The 10,114-nt window shown below is 38.8% G+C and overlaps 1 long non-coding RNA gene across 1 annotated transcript in view; it reads right to left on the bottom strand.

Moving 5' to 3' along the window:
• Window positions 1-1,181: 1,181 nt before the first annotated feature.
• LOC139139927 (uncharacterized) overlaps window positions 1,182-10,114 on the bottom strand; it is a 16,704-nt gene continuing 7,771 nt past the window's right edge. The window contains exons 2-3 of the long non-coding RNA XR_011553908.1: window positions 5,860-6,038; window positions 1,182-3,411 (exon numbers count right to left, since the gene is read on the bottom strand). This is a non-coding gene — a long non-coding RNA (uncharacterized lncRNA). The remainder of the gene's footprint in view (window positions 3,412-5,859; window positions 6,039-10,114) is intronic.

The following is a 10,114-nucleotide window of genomic DNA, read 5'->3' as shown; positions in this document are numbered from 1 at the left end:
TACAAGATACAGCATGGTCACGTCTCAATGACATGGCCGAGTGTTGAGCAGAGAAGGTTTTTGTATCACATGTCTACTGTGATAGGTTATCTCAAGCGTCGAGTTGTAACTTTAGTGAGCACAGAATAGCAAAGGGCGTTCCCACTTTGTCCAGGATCTCTTAAGTACGTGTGAAGGCACAGGCCTTCCATCCGGTACGGGGGAAGGTTTACTATACTCGAACACAAGTCGTGTGTAACCGTACGAGCACCTTGCTAAATTATAGTATAAATGTGCAGAAAACGGTTATAGAATAAAGTATGTTCTCCTCAAGAACGATAATGTAATCATACTCAAGTGATATTACATTTGAAAATATATCATCTGTTTATTATACTTCGGCAACAAATAGAGATTAGCAATTCCACTGCACTATCATAACCACAGCGTCAAGATCCAATCCTGAAAGTGAATGTACTTGAATAAATTTGCATGCATGATGACATTTCATTAGATAGTTTCTCCTTTCAGAGGTTGTCAGATTGTTAAACAGAGATTGGTAAGTATAACGATCGCACCCATGAAAAAGATATAGATGCTGTTTTCCAGGGAACCCAGACGAAATTGGATCATCCGTTTTTCTATCAAGTTGTTTTCTGATGTCTGGTTGCTTTCCTATTGATTTGATACTGCCGAGATATTGACCTGCTCTTGTTGAGATGAAACTACTCGATTCTCAATTCGACAATAAACCAATTTAGAAACAAAAAATCGCTAATATTCCGGAATCATGTTCTTAATTGGTCATGTTCAATGACATGAAAAAGCAAGAATCAAAGGATCGGCGCAGGGTCAATAAGTCCTGGACGTCCGAAAAGTGTAGGAAAGAGCATGCGCGGATAAAAACTGGCCATTATAGTTGTCAAGGATGATGGCATTGGAGACAAGGATGGGGTTAATTTCCTTCGGAGACTTGATCTTTCAAAAAAGTTCACTTTGGACATGCCCGTATACAATATATGCTATCTTTTCCGTCGCTATAACTGGTCACACAATAAAAACGCATCGGCACATCAACGTCGCCAGTAAGTTGTTCCCTAAGCGTGCATGGCACACCGAAGCATACCATGTCATCAGCATTGTATTTCAGTATTTAATCCCCATGTAGATTTCAAATGAGGTTATAGAGCTTTTGTTTTTGCTTGTTTGTTTGTTTGTTTGTTTGTTTTTTGTATTTGTTAGTCTTTGAAAGAGTTGTGAAATGCCAATGCGCCAACACTCTGTCCACCAAATGGCTGTATGGGCGCTCGTTTAAATTCTAAAACGAAGGGCGGATATAATGTGACATTACAGTTTCCACCATAACCGTCATCGAAAGGCATTGTACACATGACAAGGAGAATATGTTTTACATCCATAATTATGTATCTATATTTCAGTGATATTTTTTCTGCGAGAAATGGACACGCTTCGTCATTGTAGCATTCCAGATTGACATAATAGGGGTTTTTCTGAAATATAAACGGTAAAGTAATTGACATAGGTTAAGAACAAACTTAATTGCGGTTGATCTAGAAAAGATAAAAAACCTTCACATACAACAACAAAGACAAGAAAAATGAATAAATGAACAAATATTTGCTTGTATCGCATTAAATATTCGAATTACAACATTCTTCGAAATAATATAAAACGGATAAATAGCCTCAACTAGAGTAACAGCTAAGTCAAATTACAAACGCGTTCACAAAAATTATCCTGACAAATACATGCGCGCATATCAAAAGTGAACGTTGTGTACAAACGGTGAGCTTAAAACCACATTCAGATGCCTCGTCTATAACTTAATTCCAAATTATGATTGATTTTAAAAACAATTGCATTGAATAATCGACAAGCTTTGAAGAGACCCTGAATGAAGTTAAGAAAGTTACTCAGAAATCAGCAAGTCACTTTATAAAGTCTGGGGAAAACATCAAGATGTGTCTTCAAGGGTTTACATTCGATCCAATCAGAGATGCTGTAACATAACACCTAACTTCGATTAAAGGGCCAGTTGCTATAACTTTTCACAATTTTTCACTATTTTTGTTTGTATGTCAAGTGCAAAATCTTGTTCTACTCCTCAAAGCATGTAAAAAACAACTATTAAGCTTGTCAACACAGCCGCTATAAATGTAAAACATTTTTACTGTTTACATGTAAATTGCAGTCCGGACCATAAATCACTTTTGTGCAGTCTACGCTTGTGTAGGCTTAGTTGACAAGCTAAATATTGTGTATTTCAACATGCTTTGGGGAGTAAAACAAGAAAATATAGTTGACATTAAAAACAAAAATAGCGAGTATATACTATCTGAAGTTACAGCCACTGTCCTGCAATCATATTAATATATGAAAAAAATCCTTTAAGGTTAAAATTTGTTCGACACAAGTAACACCTCATTCATTATGGTGTTCACTCTACTTTCAAAATACGACCCACTCAAGGAACAAGGTGGCCTCGTTATGAAAATTGATTTCTCAGGGGGCGTTCCCCAGTATTAGGAGGCAAGTCGACCCCCTAGGATTATGTTGATTCGTAAAATTGTCCAGCTGTCCCAGCCATGAACAATATTCTGCAATTTGTCAATGAAGAGACTGAGTCTGAATGTGGTGAATTGCAGTTGGAAACTTAAAATTGGATTACCCAGATATGTATTAGATTCGAGTTATTTTTTATTTCAAGACTTTTACCCCGTTGATGTTATTTACAATCGTTTTCTGTTTTGTCGATACGTATACCATTTACAAGTTCCAGTAAAAGCGTATACAATAAAGTTGATTGTAAACTGAACACAGTGAAAGTTAATGCTCAGTGTTACTCTTCTGTAATCGTCTTTTAAACCAGGTCAGTTTAAATATAAATAAATAAATACAGGAATTCTGATTGCTAAAAACTTATAAGGGTGTTTTATCAGCTACATTGAAAGGTTAAGACTCCAGCGATATAGAAATCTCTCTTCAGCATAGTTATCGACTTATAGGTTGAAATATGAATATCTTTTTTCTTTAAGACTTCTACTTGTATCGACAACTTGTCCACATGGGCGACACATACATTCCTTGGCTGATTTCACTTCAACTTTTAAAAACCTGCTTGCTAGTCGAGGACATTTCAGCGTTAGGGTCAGAATTCTCTCTTCTAAGGCTTCACAGCATTGGCAGGAGCGTTCCATCTCGAACACGTTTTCTGGTGATATCCGACTGTACGAGGAGCACGTGCCGCGGCAACCGTGGGCCGGTAGGATCCTGGGTATGCAGCCGTCATGTGACACCGTGTATCTGACCAATCGACGCTGACAGTCCGATGAAACCATGGCGACGCAGATCACGACCACGATGAAGAGCTCTACGCAGCACGCCCTTTTCATCTTTGACTCTATCAGCGTGCTGAGAGGGGGAACAAATGCAGGTAAAATGTGAGAGTGAAGATTTGAATTGAAAAACAATCCAACTGAAACTGTTGGATATCTCGACACATTAACGAAAGGCTACCTTTATGTATGCAAATCCATCAGTAACTTGATTTGCGCAGTTTACAAGGTATATATGGCAAATTGTTACCCGAGGTGGCCATGTATCTGATACACCAATTGCTCAAAACCAGGTGAATTATGAAAAATTACACACCATATACATTGACAATACACACAGAATTACACACGTCCTGGAGTACTCATGAACACTTAGCCAGCCGAATGCACAAATTGACTGTCTACATCCGACCATGGTCGACTGACAGACGTGCGAGAGATAAGTGTGCAATTTGCAAACAAAATTGTTCCCCATTCCACTTGAAAGCCGGCACTAGACATTAGGTGTCATTACGGGCACTGTTGCTGAAATGGCATTGGATTCAGCTTAGTACAGATAGTTCCAAAGGGAGTTACTACTACCGACAGAGGTGAATTGATAATTTTATATTTAAATGAGTTGTTCGTCGCTGTGCAACGTTATGCTATGCATACACTACTACGGAACTGTCTTGACGTCAAGTTATTTCCTCTGTAAAACTCAGGTTTCTTTGTCAAAAATGTAGAATACGAACTCTAAAATAAAACTGCTACATGTAGTTAAAGCTAGATGCGGACATTTCATTATAAGGACTTCCATCGACATCTATCGCGAATACCATTGACACATATTTTGAAAACATGTCTACATCTTTCCGTCCAGTTGTCTTTTTCCGGACATGGGCAGCAGTTAGAAACATGGATATTTAATGCACGTAAGTCGTTCAGTACGCACCCTCAAAATGGATGATTTCAATCAAGAGCCAAAACCGTCGTAAAGCATTATTTTCTGACTGTAGCTGCTTCAAAATTGTCATATCTTTTTCAATTGCACATTATCATGTAGATGTGTTCTGTTCTCTTTTCTAAAACGACGATCTCTACCATTGCCTCAGACATTGGGGTAAATATCTCGGTAAGGCGATGCCGTGCTACCAAACTGTCTGCTATGGTCATCAAAAACCAATAAAAATATTAGGGATGCAATGCAAACTTTAAAAAAGAGAGACCTGTTGCTTTTTGACAAAATACTCAAATGATCGGAAACTGAAAGGAATGCATTCTGGAAAATAGTTTTTAAAGTCTGTCAACTCCTTAATGCATTGGATATAACTGACAATTCCGAAAGACATGTTTCCTTGTACTACAACAAATCTATCTAACTCTGAGTACAATCGCACAGACGTCACGGAATCTTTCGGCAAAATGACTCAACTCAAGAAGCCAGTGTTACGTCACAGCAATGCGGATATTCATTTTAGAGTTAATTTAAACCAGTGAAACTAACATGCACAAGTTCAACAGAATAGATTATTACGCTTGAAATAACAGTGTGAATGGAAATTTTGTTAAAGAAGCAATTTGACGGGATTAGTGAACGACGCCTCTCATTAACACATGTGAGGTTTGGAGTTTAGAAACCCAATACAATTCAAATTTAAATCACTCATATCCTGAGGTTAGCCTTGTACGTCAAACTGTTTGCCACCGTGCAAGGTTTGAAAATTCAGACTGAAAATCGATGGTAAAATTACGATCATATTTTCGAATACTGAAGTGGTATTGATAGGAAACAATATCTACTTGTCTGTGCTGATGTTCACATTCAACGTTCGTTTAGACGACAAATATCTACATTATCCTTTTTAAGGTAATACATGCCTCGAAAGTGATAGTTTCCGCAAGCTTTCCTAAAGGAAACAGTAAAGCATGTTTTTCATAAAAAAGGAATAAAAATCAGGGATCACCTTGCAAACTAGTACTAGAGAAACAAAAGATCTAAAATCTAACGATATTTGAAATTCAAAATGGCCGCTATGTCCTACTGTTGAATTTTCGATTTTCACAAAAAAGACGGTGAAAGTCTAATGTTCTCAACATGCTTCAAAATGAGTCAAGAAAAGCGCCAGACCAGATCAGAAAGGTATTGTGAACATTTGAGTGTCCGGAAAATTGTTCTAAAAGCGCGTTCAACCTTCATGTAAAATAAGGACAATAGTTTCTCAAATAATTAGTCATCTTCCAAGTCAAACCCTTTTTGCGCGGAGAACCGATACATAAGGGAAACCGCGGCGACTGAAATGGCAGTGATCGTAATTTTTTACTGTCTTTGAACCCGCTATTTACATTTTGTAAATGCAATGTCGATCATTCTACGCCAGTAGAGAACTAAGCTAGACACACTGCGTACATATTAGTAAAACACCGAGTATCTCAGAAAAAGCGAATTCCGCATCAACCATCATAGAGCATGGGGATGTAAGAGTATGCAGTCAAGTAACCTTACAAAGTTAAGTTGGCATAGAAATGACTGAGTCCTACATACCGGATAAGACGAAAGTCTATCTTCAAAATGGCCCTGAGATACCAACAAGTCTTTCAGATGGAGTCGATAATGTGCAGATCGGATCCTTTTCCAGCCACTATTATACGCAGCGACTTTGGTAACGTCAAACCGCCGACAATCTGGTCGTTTCCTTTCAGCCGGAATTAATGGCACTAAAACTGTGTAAAAGAAAGACGTGGAAATTTAATGAGCTGACACAAACGGCTGCCTCGCTGAACAAAAGGCTACTTGCGTCAGAAATACACCTCCGTGTCAGCAGTCCCCCTTTACAAATAACGATTCCTGTATCTTGAACAACTATACAGAATTGAAAATTGCGAATTTTGTCGGTTTTTTTTTTGTCCCGATTAATCCAAACCCAACAGACACTGCATCCGATCGTGACGTGTGCTTCCGACACGAAACGCGTCCACCGAGGAAGAATGGAAAATGCACCATGCTTTTTTCTTGCTTTTTGATGAGGGGTTAAATTTAAGTCATAATTTTGTTTGACGTTTATCGAAGTCGCTTGGGGTTGAATCACTTCGATCGCTCTCTACACTTGTGTCCATTTTGATTCGTACCGACATGATGGGAAATGAGCAAACCCATTTTCTCTACAGGGGTTGCATCGAACGTTGTGAATCGATTTCCGTTTCAAGGATTTAGAACAGGATCTATTTGATAACACGAAGTTGTAGGAAAACATAGCAAATGTGTGCTTGACATTGTAAATATCATTTTGGCCCCTCGTTGCGAAGTTAAGCCAGCGAAATGCGCAAAGTCAAAAGAACTCGTCTTGGAAGTCTAGACGTTTTAGCTCCTACTTGCGAAGTTAAGTCAGCGAAATACTAACAGCAGAAAACGTTTCGGAAACGGATAAAAAATCTTACTGTTCGACAGCTTGTGTGGGCCCGTCAGGAAACGTCTGGAGAAAACCACGTTGACTGTCTTCTTTTAGTTAAAAAGACGAATCCCTTCGAGCCAACATGTACGATAGGAAACATTTTTAAATTTAAAATGTATTAGATGAACGTTATTAGCTTCTCTACTCAAGGCTACAATTGTTTATATTCTTGAGTGAACGAAATTATCTTTAGTTTCCTTGCACACAGTTCAAGTAGTATGAATCTCATTTCAACTTGCGCATTCCCTCAATTGAAATGAACTCTGCGTGGAGGTCCTGGTGACGCCCTATGTCGAATTCATAATATTATACAAAATCTTATTGACCATATCGATGATGACCGTAATTCTACCGGGAAATAGGGAGCATTCATTAAACTTGACGGAGACCTATGACACAGAGGACAGGGCGGCCGCAACATAAAACGAAGCGGGCTCTTGACGCTACTGTAATAGTTCCCATTCAAGGTAACGAGATTTGTTGAAGTGTTGTTGATTTTGAATGATGACAGCGAGATGAGGTGTTTCCGATTAAAACCTACTACACTGTCATTAAGCCAGATGATGAGAGCGTGTAGAGGCCGCGAGAGTATTGTTTTGCCTTCTTCAGAAGAAAAAATAACTTACATGAGTCATTGGCGGAGTGCCACGGCAAACGTTCACAGGAAATGTCAACCGACTTCGAGCTTGGAGACCTTTGAAGATACACACCGTATCAGCATGATAATATTGGATCATCTACTGCAGACTATTTCACGTACACACTGATCAGTGTAAGCTGTACATAATGACTGGCGCAGTTTGCCATACAAACTATTTTTATAACTGTTTCCCCTGTAGGTTGTAATAAGACCTTTATAACATTTTAGAACTTTGATAAGACGCGCTGCTTCTCAGTCGAAAATCGGAGGCCAATGCAGATATCCACAATCCGTCTTCAGCAACAAAGCTCAGAAGAATTTCACCTTTTTAACAACATTTTCTAGATTCTATGTTGTTTCCTAGCGTATAATAGAACCATTTATTTGAACTCGCCATGATGGACGTGTGTATCGATTCGAGTATCCAGTCTAGCGATTTCCGATACACTTTTTTAGTTTGACATTCATTCTAGAAATATTTGAATGTTAAAAGTTAACGTGAATGAACTTCCTTTTTAACAAGAGATCAGAGGTAATGCTGTAACTTGGTCTGACTGCTTCTGGCTGTGTTCCTTCTGTCCGTCCCTCCCTCCTCCGCCTGTCTGTCTCTCGTCTGCTTAAATCACTACCTCAAATATCTATGATTGGATCGCAAGGACATTCGGTTTACATATACTATGGGGACTTCAAAGTTTGCTACATTAACCTTACGTCTGCACGCCTTGCATCAATGATTAGTAATTTACATATCGAAGACCGTAGCCTTGATCATAGGCTGACGCCTTCGTGTGAAGCATACATCGAGAGAAGCGTGCCAGCGTACTTCTAGAGTAGGCACGAGAAATGAGGAGAATGACATTCAGTGTGTGTCCGAATATGTTCGGTGTGTCGAGATGGATCGATGGAGAGGGGTGGGACCTGATAAAATACCGTTTCTGTTTGTGTTAAAGTTCAGAGGAGCAGCAGATGAGATAAAACGAGCAGAACAACAACACACTCAATATAACAGGTGGTTGCTCATTCCCACACTAGTTGATTCATATCGTGTGTACCGGGCAATTGTTGATACTCGTTCCCATCAAAGCGACTGTCCGAGGGATTCCTTTCTACTTTTACAGACAACAGACAACAGACAACAGAGAACAATTAATAGCATAGCAGCACAAGGTCACGGTAGTACCAACGACTGTCACCGCCCCCCCCCCCATCTTGTGGAGGATGCAGTCCTCAAACATATTTATATCAAGTACTTGTTGGTTACTAACATTTATGTAGTTGGAATATATCGATTTGTTTCGAAGTTGATTTCCAATTTTTTTGTAGTTTTGAAAGATGAGCAAAAGGGCTTCTGATCAAACGTAGCAGCTAACGACCGCTCCGCTTAAAATTGTCGTAACACAGAAGCACGCTTAAACGATGCCCACCGTTGATCTGGGCTAACATGAACACGATCATTTTTTAACCATGTGATCCGATACAAAAGGGAATCTGATATAGACTGCTAGTTTGACCTGACAGGAAAATTGTTTGAAGGATGTTTGCTCGACTTTTTATGGCTGCTTGAACGATGATGTTCTATGATTCAAAATTTATTTCAGTAAAACTCGCGTCGCTTTCTGTTTACGGGGAGAATACAACATAACGAGTACCATAAGCATATTGATTTGAGTTGTTTTTCTGATAAACCGTATTATGAGCAGCTGGCGGTTACTTGCTATTAAATCGTACATGTCTCAAAGGCATTTCGTTGTTTTCCCATTTCACCGAGAACTACCCATGAGCGCTTCTGGCACTTTTTGTGGGTTTTTTTAAACAATCTACCCTCCACTCGGGACCGAATTCCATCGTAACTCAAACGTATGACTCTTGCAGTTGATTTAAATCATCGCGTGATGGTTTTTGTTTTCGGATACAATAAAAGGATTTCAAAACTATGTACGCATGCATGTATGCATATATGCATTAACAGGTATACAACGTTGCGCTATCTGTATGTTCGGTTTGCAGACCCGTGTCTATAGACGCTCATTCTTTCTTTCATCCATGTCCAATTGACCATCTATGCAATACGTTCAACTAGAGGACTGTTCTCATTTGGCAGACTTGCGTTAAGTGCAAAGCCCCCGATTTCAGGTCAAATCTATAAAATCTTTACCTGAAATTCATAAACATATTTCACGGATTCAAACAATGGGAGGTGAATTTAGTAAGAGATACTGTAGAGTTATACTGGGTCTTTTTTCACCGCATGGAACTCAAGCTGCAATCTACTTTTCGCTTTTCGTTTGACGTTGTGTACAGAACTGTATATTGAGATGAACTTTTTGGTAAGAAAACAATCAAATAAAGAGATATACATTCTTAACACATACATAACCTGAATACAGACGCAACAAAACGGTCATTAGGCCACCTATATACGTGCGTGAGAGATGTAACTATCTAAAAGTTATTTGACTAGTTTTACAATTACAGCTAGAGATTACACTCTCCTGCACCAATGTGCCTACACATCCTTTCTCCCACTCCGGAGAAATACTTAGGTGGCATATATATGGACGATATATCGGATTATACATTTGATATATATATATATACATATATATATATATATATATATATATATATATATATATATATATATATGTGTGTGTGTGTGTGTGTGTGTGTGTGTCTGTCTGTCTGTCTGTCTGTCTGTCTGTCTGTCT

The sequence above is a fragment of the Ptychodera flava genome, chromosome 9, assembly GCF_041260155.1.
Source record: "Ptychodera flava strain L36383 chromosome 9, AS_Pfla_20210202, whole genome shotgun sequence".
Taxonomy (NCBI): Eukaryota; Metazoa; Hemichordata; class Enteropneusta; family Ptychoderidae; genus Ptychodera; species Ptychodera flava.
This window is presented reverse-complemented; position numbering and strand designations above follow the sequence as displayed.